We start from the raw sequence: 13,265 nt of genomic DNA on the forward strand, positions 1-13,265 counted from the left end.
TTTTTGCCCTGCAATCCCGAACGCTTTTTCTGCTTTACTCTTCGGGGCTGGTGTGTAAATTAACTTCCTGAGTGTGGAGCTCTGGTATTGATAATACTGTAAGACATGTTTGTCTACTCTTAAAAGACAAAATAAAGTTTTCTACTGAAAGACATTGCCAGCACTCAATGGTTTAAATTCTTTGGTAGTCAGATCACAGATGAATTCAGACCATTAACTCTCTGGTTCTTTTGGTCTGAAAAGTTTTGTTTTGGGTTGGTTGTTTTTTTCTTTTATTTTTTTGAGAGAGAGGGAAAGGCAAGTGCACTAGAAAAGTCTTAATATTCAGGTTAACTGTTTACAGCTAACTTTTTCCTTCCCTTTATGAATCAGCCCTGCAGCTCTGCGATCTGTGTGTATCGGCAGACGGCGAGTAGGAAAGATTGCCATGAGGAAAGCCAAGCTCTAGCCAAGCTCAGGCTATTTCAGTAGCCAACGTTCGTTGGAGCTGAGAATAGATGGATCACTTTTAGTTTAGCCGCAGTTTTTTTTTTTTGTTTTTTTTTTTGTGGTATGCGGGCCTCTCCCGTTGTGGAGCACAGGCTCCAGACACGCAGGCTCAGCGGCCATGGCTCACGGGCCCAGCCGCTCCGCGGCATGTGGGATCTTCCCGGACCGGGGCACGAACCCATGTCCCCTGCGTCGGCAGGCGGACTCTCAACCACTGTGCCACCAGGGAAGCCCTAGCCGCAGTTTTATTACTCTTTTTTTACAAGCTAGTGGCTGGCTATGGTTGAAAATGACCACAAAATAGTGAGTCTTAAGTCATGAGCCTTTTAGAGTATTCTTTTCCAAGACTGGGCCTTGTCACATCACCAAGGGGATAGTTTTTCTAATTGGCAAATTTAAAACATTTGCTTAAGTCCAGGGTTGGACTTGGGGCTGCCAGAAACCAGGAGTAAAGTAAGCTCCTTGCTGGGAGACAGGCTCCGTTCTCTGTCAGCCTAGAACCCAGAACATAAAAGTCTGCTGTATTTTTTCTAATGATGAACCTGTAAATATTTGTTGAAGTCATTAAACTTAAGATACTTGTTCTCATGTTTCCTAAAAGGTTTGCGAAGTCTGAGGAACTCTCCAACTTCAGCATCCTCATCCCTGCGGGCACCAGTACTGTGTGTTGCATACAGCAGGTGCTCAATAGGTAGTCGTAAATTTGATGGCATCTTCTAGTTTGGAAAGATACACGTGTAATCTTGACTGTGCTTTAATAAGTGTCAAGTCGTACTGCCATTAAAAATTTACACCCAGTGAAAAATAGAGTTCCTGCTTTTGCTGAAGGTGGAATATGTAAACCTCATGGAGAAGACAAGTTTTGTTTTCACTTATTTTTTTTCCAACATTTTTAAGGAAAACTTTCAAACATACAGAGGAATTGGAGATTTGTAGTGACCGTATATCTACCACCTAGATTCTACAGTTAACATTTTGTTTCCATTCAATTTTCCACTTGGTTTTATTAGGCTTCTCCTCATCCCTGTTTATAACATGAACTTTCTTGGTTAATTGTGGACATGATCACATTAAGATGCTGCTCAGGACCTCCCTGGTGGTCCAGTGGTTAAGACCCCGCGCTTCCATTGCAGGGGGCGTGGGTTTGATCCTTGGTCAGGGAGCTGAGATCCTGCATGCCTCATGGTGCAGCCAAAAAAAAAAAAAGATGCTGGACAAGGTGTCCTTACGGTTTTTCCCAAGCCTGAGTACAGGGAGGAGCACCTCTCTGATCCTGTTACGTTTGGTCTGACCCCAGGTTCAGAGGGGCAGATCCTGGAAATGGCAGGGCACTGTGGTTCTCCGTGTGTGAGCACAGGTCTGCAGGCCCGCGTCTGAGCCTGCCTGGGAGAATCCCGCTCAGGCAGGGGGGCCTTCCAAACCCTCCCTGCCCAGGGCTGCTTTACGGGCGGCTTCATCTGTCACCAGCCCTGGACAAGAGGATGCAGGGGTTGGGTTGGGTGGAACTATGTGTGTGCCCGACTCCCTGCAGTGAGGGATTGCTGTCCTTCCAGAGAAATGACGGTTCCAGCAGGGGAGGAGCTCCTCAGAGGCGGGGCCCTGCGCTGGACAGCGGGTGTCAGTGCAGCTTCCCAGGCAGGCTGAGCCACCGCTTCCACTGGTATTTATTTACTGATATTTCTTTAAATCGATCCACTTCTTGAAAACATAGTTACCTTTCAAAAATAAATTTGTTGCTGCCATAAATTTAGAGAAAAAATTTCAGGATATGGAAAACTAATATCTCTTGCCCAAGGTATTGTAGAAAGTAACCATAAAAAATAATACAGTGAAAATAAAGCAATGAAAATGAGACAGGAAATAATACAATGGAAGTTAAAACGTACACCTGAAAGTCGTCTTCAAGGTACAAACATACCTCGCTGGAAAATTCTGTAAAGGTGACATTATTCCATGTGTTCTAGGCTACTTGGTAGAGTGGAGGGATACTTTTTTTTATTCAAAACTTGAGTTTCCTTTTAAGGACGGGCTCTGTAAGAAATGAACCTGGAATGCATATAGGAACATCTAAGCCAGCATTTTCCAAATTAAATCATGACTCATTCATAGGTGGTACAATGACTGTAGTTGTAGCATTTTTTTAAATGGAGCCACAAAAGATGACAGAACCCATTCCAGTACGTTGCATACAGTAATGGTAAGTATTGTGCTACCATTACATGTGTATATATGAATCTATGCATGTATGTATGATATATTTTAATATCGGAGATGGGCATTTTTCTCTGTCCCTGTTAATTTTTATATGGTTTAGGGTGAGTTCTTGAGGTTCAATAATAACCTCAAGTAGTATTGCGTGAGTACCAGTCATAAGTATGTCCTTGCCTTCTCCCCAAAATGGGAGGGGTAGTTACATCAATTCTAATGTGACATTTGAAATGCCTGTACGTTATAGTTAAGAACACGCACTCAGAGTTGGATTGCCTGTCTTCACATCCGAGCTCTGTCACTTACCAACTCTGCGACCTTGAGCATGTGATTGAACTTCTCTGAGCCTCAGTGACCTCATCTGTAAAATAGGAGACGTTAAAAGTAGCTACTGCAGAAGGTGGGTGTGAGTGAAGAGCTAGTGCATGCCAAGGGCTTCTGTGGCTGGCACGTAATAAGTGCTCCAGTGTCAGCTGCTGCTATTGGAACTTCATGGGGGGGATGGCATCGGTGGGAAGTTTCCTATCCCACGGAGCCTGCTGGAACGAAAACGTCCCTAAGAGGATTGTCGCAGGGGGAGGCTGTTTCAGTGTGGCCAGCAGATGTCGCCAGTGACGCCAGTGGCAGTATTGGGGACAAGGTTCTGTGTTCAGTTTCACCGACTTCAGCTGAGTAAAAGAAGTGGCATGTTTGCTCTCCGTTTGCTGCTGTCGGTAAGCTTGTCAAATAGTTGGAAAGTGGAGTCAAAGATTATTTATCCTGCTAGAAGACTATTCTTTAAAATAATAGACTTTTATCTTTAGAAGATGGATGGCCTCCTTAGGAAATGCTGAAGGGGACAATTTTTCAGTGGTCAGATTCCTGACTTTTCTACTTAAAATTTAATGTCTCCATTGGTTTCCTCCTGGGACATTGAAGCCTTGTGTGGGGTGCAGGGGGTTCTGAGCACCTGCTCACCCTTTAGCATCCCTGCCCTGGTTTGGGAAGGAAAGATTTGGAAAATCTCCATCCCAGATGGGCATTGGAGGCAAACAGGCCATTTTACAATGAGTTTTAGTAACTTTGGATGCTCTAGGCCTCTGCGTGACTAGTCAGAATTGAGATGTAAAACGTACACAGAAGATTTCAAAAACAAAAAGAAGAATGTAAATATCTCATTAACTTCTATCAATTATACGTTGAAATAATATTCTGGATGATAAAATTAATTTCACCTGATCATACTTTTGTACCTGTAGCTCCTAGAAATGCAGATCTACTGCTCGCAGTGTATTTCCCTGGGACATTGGGGCTCCAGGCCCTCTGACTTTTTGTAGGTTTCCCCACTCATCACATCATATGTTAAAATACACCCACATCCCTCCTTAAATACACATTCTTGCTGCAAATTTTCTGAAAATTTTTGTTTCACGTGTTACTTCTGAAATTATTTGGCAGTCTTTAATTCACACTTGGCAATGATTTCTTAATGATCACCTTGAATACCAGCAAATTTCTCATACATGTTTTCTGACTAATTTTTGGAACACTAAACCGTTGATAGTATTACATTTGTAGACACAATGAAATGTTAATTTGGGGTGGTTGTTTTTATATTTTGAAGCCAATTTCCTCTCTCTCTCTCTCTCTCTCCTCCCCCCCACCTCGCCCTCTCTCTCCTCCCACCCCCAGACACTTTTGTAGGCCCTTGAACAAGCTGTATAGCCCCAGTCATTGCGTCCACAGTGCCTGGTGGGAAATCTCTCGGGGCTGCAGTGTTTAGGAAAGGCAGTTTCAACACAAGCGTCCTATTTCCTTAAGAGGTGCTGGGTTGATACCCAGAGACTGCCACTGTTCCATAGCTCTGCAGGATGTCCTGCTAAGTGAGGTTACCCGGATTTCACAGATCTTGTTCAGCAGAAGGTGGGAGAAGGTGGCAAAACCATGCGGCTGCGGTTTTGAGAGTTTTTAATCACAACAGGTGTTATGTCACCAAAAGGCAAATGGAAGCAGAGTGAGTAATGTTGTAGCCTTTTGTATGTAAGTCTATTGTGAATTTTGCATTGATGTATGTTGAGAAATATTCTTTAAGGTGAGGGCCATTTCCAAAGCAAATAAGAAAAACCTGTTACACACTTGCTGAAATAATAAGTCAGCCCCTAAGAAGCAACTGGTGTGCATTCTTTTGGTTTTTTCCCCCAGGTGTGGGGCAGAGGCAGTGATGGGGAGAGGAACTGGACACAGTACTAAGAAGAAACTGTCAATCCCCAGCATCCCATGGATGCAAATCAGCACCACCCTTTGGGTCATCATGGCCACTGGCAGTGCTGGGTCACCCCCGCACCTTCAGTTTCTCTTCCCCGTCACTGGTCAGCAGTGAAGGTCTCTCCCTCTGCTTTTGAGTCTTGAATTTAGATGTGGCCGGGAGCCCCTGGGTACAGTGTCAGCACTGCTCCAGGTGAGTTTATGGGCGTTGGTCACTCGCCAGATTTCACAAGGCTGCCTGGGGACTGGGAGGGCCTGGCCGATGCTCCCTGTGACCCGGGCTTCCGGCCAGGACTCACTGCTTGCAGTGGAGTCGGACCACGGTTCCTCCTGACCCTGAGCGCCTCCTCGGCCACCATTCCTGCCATCGTTTCCACTCCCTCACAGATCTTTCTGACTCCTGGGTTGGCCCTTAAAACAGAAGTGCAATGGAGACCGATTCTTTTCTGAGAGTGGGAAGTACCCGCTGTTCTCAGATCAGTGCGTGTCTCCTGGCGCCAGGGCCCAGGGGCGCTCCCAGGGCTCTTCAGCTCTCGGACTTCATGTGACGTGAGCCTGTTCCTTGGCCGCATCGGTGGGACTCCGCAGTGAGGGCCCTTGACCAGTGCGGAAGCCCCGAGCGTGATTCTGGTTAACAACTCAGTCGCCTGCAGCTGCAAAGAAGGTCATTGTCATGGGCTGAGTTGTGCCCCCTCATTGTATCCTGAAGTCCTAACTCCCCAGTACCTCGGAATGTGACTGGATTTGGAGAAAGGGCCCGAATCCAATATGACTGGTGTCCTTAAAAGAAGAGATTAGGAGGCAGATACCACAGAGGAAAGACCATGTGATGACACAGGGAGAAGACGGCCGTCTGCAAGCCGTCTTGCAGAGAGAGAGGCCTCGCGAAAGCCAACCCTGCCCACGCCTTGATCTTGGACTTCTGGCCTCCGGAATTGTGAGGAAATAAATTTTGGTGGTGCTTTGGCACAGCACCCTGAGCTAAGTGTTCCCAGGTAGCCATGTGAATTTCAGCTGTGTGACAAGGTGTCCCCCTTGGAATAGAGCCCATGTTCATGTTGCACCTACAGGAACCTTCACACACACTCCTGGGCTCCCAGAGCTGCCAGGCTGCATCTGCCGGGGCAGGGTCTCCCACCAGCACTCACTGGGAAAGACCCCTGCCAGCAGGGAGGCGCCCTCCCTCCCACTGCAGGGACAGGCTGGCCCTCGTCCCCAGTGTTGGTTCTCGAGGACCACTCTCAGCCTGGGGATTAGCCACACACCATCCTGGGGAAGGGGCTTCTGCTGGCAGGACAGGCTTCCCAGCACCCAAAGCTGAGACACACGTAGCCTTCCGGGTGGGATGGGGCTGACTGTGTTTAGTCCACATTTTCACACCAGCAACAGCCGCTCTTCTAAGGCCGACAGAGGTGGTGTCCCAAGGTGTGCACTGACACACCATCATCAGTCCCCAAGGCGTCCCCTGCTTTCCACGCCACCTCACATGGTAAGAGGGGCTTTGCAGATGTGACCAAGGCCCTGGGCCTCAAGATGGGGAAATTATGCTGGATTATCCAGTGGCCCAGTGGAGTTGAAAGGGTCTTTAAAGTGGAAGAGGTGGGTAGAAGGGAGAGAGTGTCAGAGAGATGCTGTGGGAGAGACACGACTCTGAATGTGGAGGAGGAGGCCACGAGCTAGGGGTGCAGGCGGCTTCTAGAAGCCAGAAAAGGCAAGAAAACGGATTCCCTCCTGGAGCCGCCAGAAGGACCACCCCTGCCTACACCTTGACTTAAGCCCCGTGAGACCCGTTCTGGGCTCTGACCTCCAGAACTGTAAGAGAAGAGATGTCTGCTGCTTTAAGCCATAAAGTGTGGGCACTCTGTGACAGCAACAACGGGAGCTAATGCAAAGGGGTCCTTACCTGGGACCCAGAGATCCCATATGTAGACTTCGGGGTCCATGAAATGGAAGGGGGAAGTGTTCATCTTCAGCAACCAGAGTCAGACTGAGGCACAAAGGAGCCACAGACTTGGCTGGGGCCCCACCGCCAGCAGCAGCTGTGGCCCAGCCGCGAGGCTGTAGCGCGCCGTGTCTCTGATACCCTGACACAGCCGTCTTGCTCGTCAGGCCTTCACAGCTGCAGACTCACTAGCTGGGTCTCACTAGTAAAGGAGCACATGTGCGCTTTTAACTGTTGTAATAGCTGTGCTTTAGTAGGACTGTTTTCCTAGGCCTTTTATTAAGTGTCCAAGACCATCCGTCTGAGGAGGGTCCTTCAGTCTCAGCAGACTGCCCAGGGCTCCGTGGCCTACACAGAGCTGTGGGCCCCTGGGAGGGGACCTGACTTGAGGAGGCTGGGCCCTTTGGCTCTGGTTTGGAGAGCAGGGAAGGCATCTTGAACAAAGGGATCTGGGACTCTGCCCCAGGGCACTGGGGAGCCACCAAAGCAGCACACGTGGGAGGGCTGCCAGGGTCCCTGGAAACTGATGCATGCCTGGTGAAAAAACCAAAACTGCAGGAGTTCGCATTTACCAAGCTCCCATTCAGTATGAGGATGAGCTCAGCAGTCTGTGTATGATCTCACTTCAACCTCACCGAAGCCCTAGGAGGAAGTCACTGTCGTTATGCCCATTTTACAGATGAGAAAACTGAGGCCCAGAGAGGTGTTGGCTAGCAAGCACATGATGCGTGCAGGACAGAAGTGTGGTCTGCCCTCTGCCCGAAAAGAAGGGGGAGGGACTTCACTACCTGATGGTGATGATCAGAGAGGAGCCCAGGGGTCAAGTTACTCTCGGAAGCTGAAACAGCAGAGCCCGATCCGTGCCCAGCTGGCGCGCAAAAGTCTCTCGCGCTTCCTCTTTTGGTTCGCTGTGTCGGTTGTTTTATTTCAAGGCTCCACGGGCCTCCGCCGTTTTGGGTGGAGGTGGGTGCAGGTGGCCTGCACGGCCCTAGCTGCAGCCCAGGTCTGGGATGCAGAGGAGGCTGCCCAGGCTTGACTCCACAGGAACAGTGCGTCGTCTGCATCTCGGTTAAGATAAACAGGCTTTGGGGATCCCTCCACGTTCCCAGTCTCAGTCTTCTGGAATGCGTTCATTCACGCATTTGTTCCTTCACTCAGCACATCTTTACTGAGTGCTTTCCATTTGCGAGGGCCTGGGTACATGGCAGTGAACAAAGCAGCCAGCAGCCCGTCCTCCTGGAGCTGGCCTCTCGTGGGGAGGCGGTCCACACAGAAACAAACAGATGTATAAAGCAGGGTCGGGCAGGGACACGAGCTTTTGAGGGATGCTGGAGGAGAGGCCTGGATGGAGTCCGAGTCCCAGGCCCTGAGAACATCCAGTCAGCGGCAGCAGATCCAAACACCAGGCCAGCTGCCTTCCAGGACAGGCTGGGAACTGAGAACCTGCGTCGTTCCTGGGGCTGCGGCCAGATGCCGCCTCTGAGATGCAGGTGGGGATGGACGGTGGGGTCTCAGCCTGGCTACTCGCTGAGTGAAAGGTCCAGACTCAGGAGACAGCCAGGAGGGGGGGGGCAGGGAAGGTGGGCACGGGTTCCATTCCCAGCGGGGGTTGGGAGGGAAGGATGGGACCGGACATAAACTGGGGATGTTTTAAGTGAAAGGATCCTTAGTTGAACCCCCACTTTTCCCAGCTGAGCAGCTGAAGCCCAGAGAGAGGTACAGGGGTGCTTCCCAGTCCCCGGGGAGTCCCAGGACCGTCACGTGGCTCTGAAGCCCGTTCCAAACCATGAGTTTGACAGCCGTGATTCCACCCGCTCAGGGCTGTGTCTTCCTCTCCCCTCCGGCCGTACTAGTCTTCTGGGGCTTCTGCAGCATCTGACCATGAACTGGAAGACTTAAGACAACAGAAATTTACTCGCTCACAGCTCTGGAGGCCAGAAGGCCGAAGTCAAGGTGTCGGCAGGGCCGTGCTCCCCGAGAAGGCGCTAAGAGGGAAGACTGTCCCCTGTATGCCTTTCGGTGCTGTGGCTTCCGGGGTCGCCAGCAATCACGGCGCTCCTCGGCTTGAAGTCGCATCCCTCCAACCTCTGTCTCTCTTGTCACAAGGCCTCCTCCTTGCGTGTCTGTGTCTTCACGTGGCCTTCTGATAAGGACAAAAGTCATTGGATTAGGCCCCATACTGCTCCAATATGACCTCATCTTAAATGGATGATAGTACAAAAATCCTATTTCCAAATAAGGTCACATTCACGGGTACCAGAGACTTGAATATATTCTTGGGGGACACAATCCAACCCGTAGCAAATGCCCACATCCAGGCACAGTTTCAGAGTAGGGTCCTGAGTCCAGGCTCCCCTCGTGGAGACAGTGACAAACCCTGTAAGCCATCTCCTGAGTGAGCTGTGTCAGGCGAGGGTAGGCAGTGGGCAGGGGGACGGGGCTTTATCCACTTGCCACATTCAGAGCTGTGAGCCTGGGAAAGTGTCCTCAGGGGAGGAGAGGCAGCACGTGTGCTGGGCAGCAGCGGACAGACCCTCACCCCGAGCAGCCTGGCCTAAATCGTCACTCCTGTGTCCTTCCATTTGGCTTCCCAACCCCCCTTCCCTTCTGCTGGTGATGCAGGGACCTCAGGGGACAGAGGATGAATGAGTGAATGATTCAAACCTGGCTGTCCTCTTCTTGAGACACCGATGTCCCCCCGTCCCCATCCCGGCTGGGCCCGAGCGCAAGGTGTATGCAGTGAGCCTACCCACCCGGGGGCTGACCAATGTCCCGCCCGTGCCCTGCTCTGTCCCCTTGTAATGAAGGGCTTGGAACTTTAGAGAGAGGAGCATCGGCCCAAAGGCCCAAAGCGTTGGGACCAAGATCGACCTCTGGGCTGACCTCCCAACCCACCATGTGATGGACACCAAAGGAAGCAGGGACAAATGACCCCTGTCCAGCCATGCTGGCCCCTTCAGTAGAAATTATCAAACTGCATCTGCTTCATTTGGGAACGCGTTCAGTTGTCATCATGGAAAACCCAACTACAGTGGCTTAAACACGTTGGGATCTATTCTTCTTACCCAACAAGGAGCCTGGTTGTTGGCCTTTGTTTAGCCCAAGTTTTCTCAGTTTCAGCACTGCTGACATTTTGGGCTGGATAATTCTTTGTTGTGGGTGCTGTCCTATGCAGTATAGAATATTTAGCAGCTTCCCTGGCCCCCACATTCTAGATGCCAGTAGCGTTCCTCCCTCAAGTTGTGACCACCAAAAATGTCTCCAGACATTTGCCAAATGTCCCCTGGGTTTAGCGGTATCAGGACTGGTGTCTATGAGTCGCTTGCACTTTGCCTCAAGGTCGTAAGTCAGCTGCCACAGCTCCGAACATCCCAACCATGTTCAGAGCAGAAATAACAATAAGGGGCTGGTACCAGATACCATTGTTTCTTTGAGCAGAAGGCTGGAAGCCAAACAGATTTCTACTTGGTTCTCACTTCACTCGACCTCTCTGAGGTCTCACCTGCCCAGCCCTCAAAGCATGGAGACAAGGCCTTCTCTAAAGGCTGTGGGAGGACAAAATGGGATCATGGATTGGCCATTTACTGCTCTGGGTGGCCTTGGGGGAGTCACTCTGAGCTTCAGTTCCCTCCCTCTTAAAACTGGGCTAATAGTACCTACCTGAGAAAAAAAGGTGTTTTGAGGTTAAATCACCTAATTATATATGTCACCCAGTTCAGGGCTGGGCTCAAAACAGGCACTAAAACAACTGACCTTTATTATTATTAGTGGTGTGGGAGGATTAGCCACTAAAAGTGCCCGGCACTCAAAGGTTATTCCGTTAGTGATGGTGGCTGGATCTCCTGCCTCTAAGTTTTTGCATTGTTACCTGTGCTGTTCCCTATGCGCCAATGGCTCTGGCTCTCACCACTTGCTCTCACCAATTCCCAGAGGCCTTACCTGACTCTAGAGAACACCTGTCCCTTTTCTTTGCTCCCATCTCAGGACCTGCCTGGAAAAATTTTCTCCCATCTCAGGACCCGCCTGGAAAAATTTAATTGTAAATATAATATTCATTCATTCATTTTCTCTCTATTCCTCCTAGAATGTAAGCTCGTGTGTGTGTGCGTGTGTATTGGGAGTGGGGTACGTCATTAGTTTCCCACTTGCAGTCTTCCCGGGGTCTAGAACCCTGGCCTGGCACCTAATGGATCATTAATAAGGATGTGTTGGGTGAATAGCTAATTCTCAGGCAGAAGTTGGTGACACGTGGGCACGTGGGGCCACCCGACGGGCGGAGAGATTGGTGACGCAGAAACTTAAGGGCCGGAGAATGAACACGTGAAAGAACTGTAGCGGGCGCATCCGCCTTTTAAGAGACTGACGCCCCCTGCCCTCTTCCGGGCCGGGCGGGAGCGCGAGATGCACGCAACGAGCCTGCCCATCCCGGGGCGTTTCCCTTTTCTGACCCCGTGTCCCCGTCCCGGGCGCCAGCCGCCAGGCTCGAGACCCTTCGGACCCCGCAGCCCCAGCACGTGCTCTGCAAACGCCCGCCGGCCGGCGCGCAGCCGCACTCCCCGCGGCGCCCCTCCCTGCGCGGCCGCTCCGCCGGGAGGGGCGAGGGTGGGCGGGGCGGGGCGGGGCCGGTCCGGGCGGCTCTGGGACTTGTAGGCCTGGAGCCTCGCCGCCTGCGCCCCCCCTGCCCCCGCCCCTAGAAGCCCTGTCTGTCACGGAAGGGGAAACTGAGGCCCGCTGATGGGACCCAGTGTGCCCAAGATGGAGCGGCCGCACGGTGACCGCCTTCCCTGGCCCAAAAAGTGGAGGTCACACTTTCGCAAAGTTTTCCAAGGGCGCGCTGAGTGTCCCTTGTCTGGTCGAGAGCTCTCCTCGGCTTCTTCCTTCCATCGTGCATTCACTCAACAAACATTTCCCGGGGGCCCTCTGCTTGCCGGGCCTCACAGCTTGAGCAAACCATCCAAGGGCCCACCTCGCAGGGGAGAGAGACCTTAAACCCATGAATAGGTAACCAGGGCTTGGGGAGGTGAAAGTACACTGAAGGAAAAGAAGAGCAGAATAAAGGGCGAGCGATGAGGTCCAGCCCCGAGGCAGGAGTGGGCCTGGGGAGTTGGAGGAAACTGGGAGCGACAAGACCAGGGAGAAATGAGGGGAGACTGAAAAGTGTGTCCCCGGAGTACTCGGGGTTCCATTCCCAGCGTGAGGGGGCTGGGGCGGGGGTTTTGGGGGAAGGAAGGGTCAGACCAATGGTTGCCCGTTGGCGCGCGGGGTCAGGGAGTCCAGGGGCTTGAGGCACAGCTGGTCTGGGCCTGGAATCAAACGCAGCCTGACAGAGAAGGTGCCTGATAAACACCTGAAAGACTAGTGAACGCTTCGCCTGCCTCCCTGTACCCCTCAGTCCGCCAGGAGCTGGGGTCACCAGGAGCGACCCCACTCAGAGCAGTGGTAACTTAAAAAAAAATGCACAACCTGAAAGTTAAGAATTATGTTTTACTTGGCGGACTTTCTGAGGACTCGAACCCTTGAAGCAGCTCTCAGGGACTGCTCCAAAGAGGTCAGGGAGGAGCCAGGATATAGAGGAATTTTTGCAACAAAAAACCAAAACGTGGGAACATCAAAAGATCACTGTTAGTTAAAGAAAAACCAGACATCTCAAGTTAGCGAATTTAGCGCTTTTCTACGTATGCGAAGATGCAAGAGTCTGGGCTCATTGAAATCATTCCTTTGATGTGCACCTTAACCATTTAGGGCCAGTATCCTGTTTTTCTCCACCCTGAATCCCCTCAGGGTACACAGTTGGGGGTGGCTGCAGTGGCTGATGGCCAACATCTTTTGTTTACTGACATGGCAGGTGACATTTTTCGCCCACAGCAGAGTCCCGACTGCACAGGACATCACAGTGCTGGTGCCTGGACATGTGGAGGGTTTGAGATCCTCAGGGCCTGGCTCTGCATGGCCGTGTGACCCACTGGTGGGGGGGGGGTGCTGGTGCCAGGGCCTCGGGTTCAGTGCTCTTGTCAGACATGAAATTCCTAATAACTTTGGACAAGGTTTCCTGACAATTCTGTAGCGGGTCCTGCTACAGAGACCCAGGGGTGGGCCTGTTTCTAGGGCTGGGGAAGGGAACAGAGGGAACAGGGCCACCCTCTGCTTGTTTTCCCCCAACGATGGCCCATAGAGATGGAGGGATCCTTGGTACAGGGATGGACTTTTGAGGAGGCCAGAACTACTTCCCCTGTCCAGTCACCTTCTCAGAGGGGCCTCTGGGACCACTCTGGCCACTCCTGGATGGCAGCACCCTGATTTATTTCTTAATGGATAGTACATTGTATATTTACCTGTTTGTCTTGTTCATAGAAGCTCTGTGGGGTAGAGTGTGTTGCGTGCA

Source organism: Delphinapterus leucas, chromosome 15 (genome assembly GCF_059928025.1).
Source record: "Delphinapterus leucas isolate spDelLeu-1000000601 "Yukka" chromosome 15, BTC_Dleu_Yukka2, whole genome shotgun sequence".
Lineage (NCBI taxonomy): Eukaryota > Metazoa > Chordata > Mammalia > Artiodactyla > Monodontidae > Delphinapterus > Delphinapterus leucas.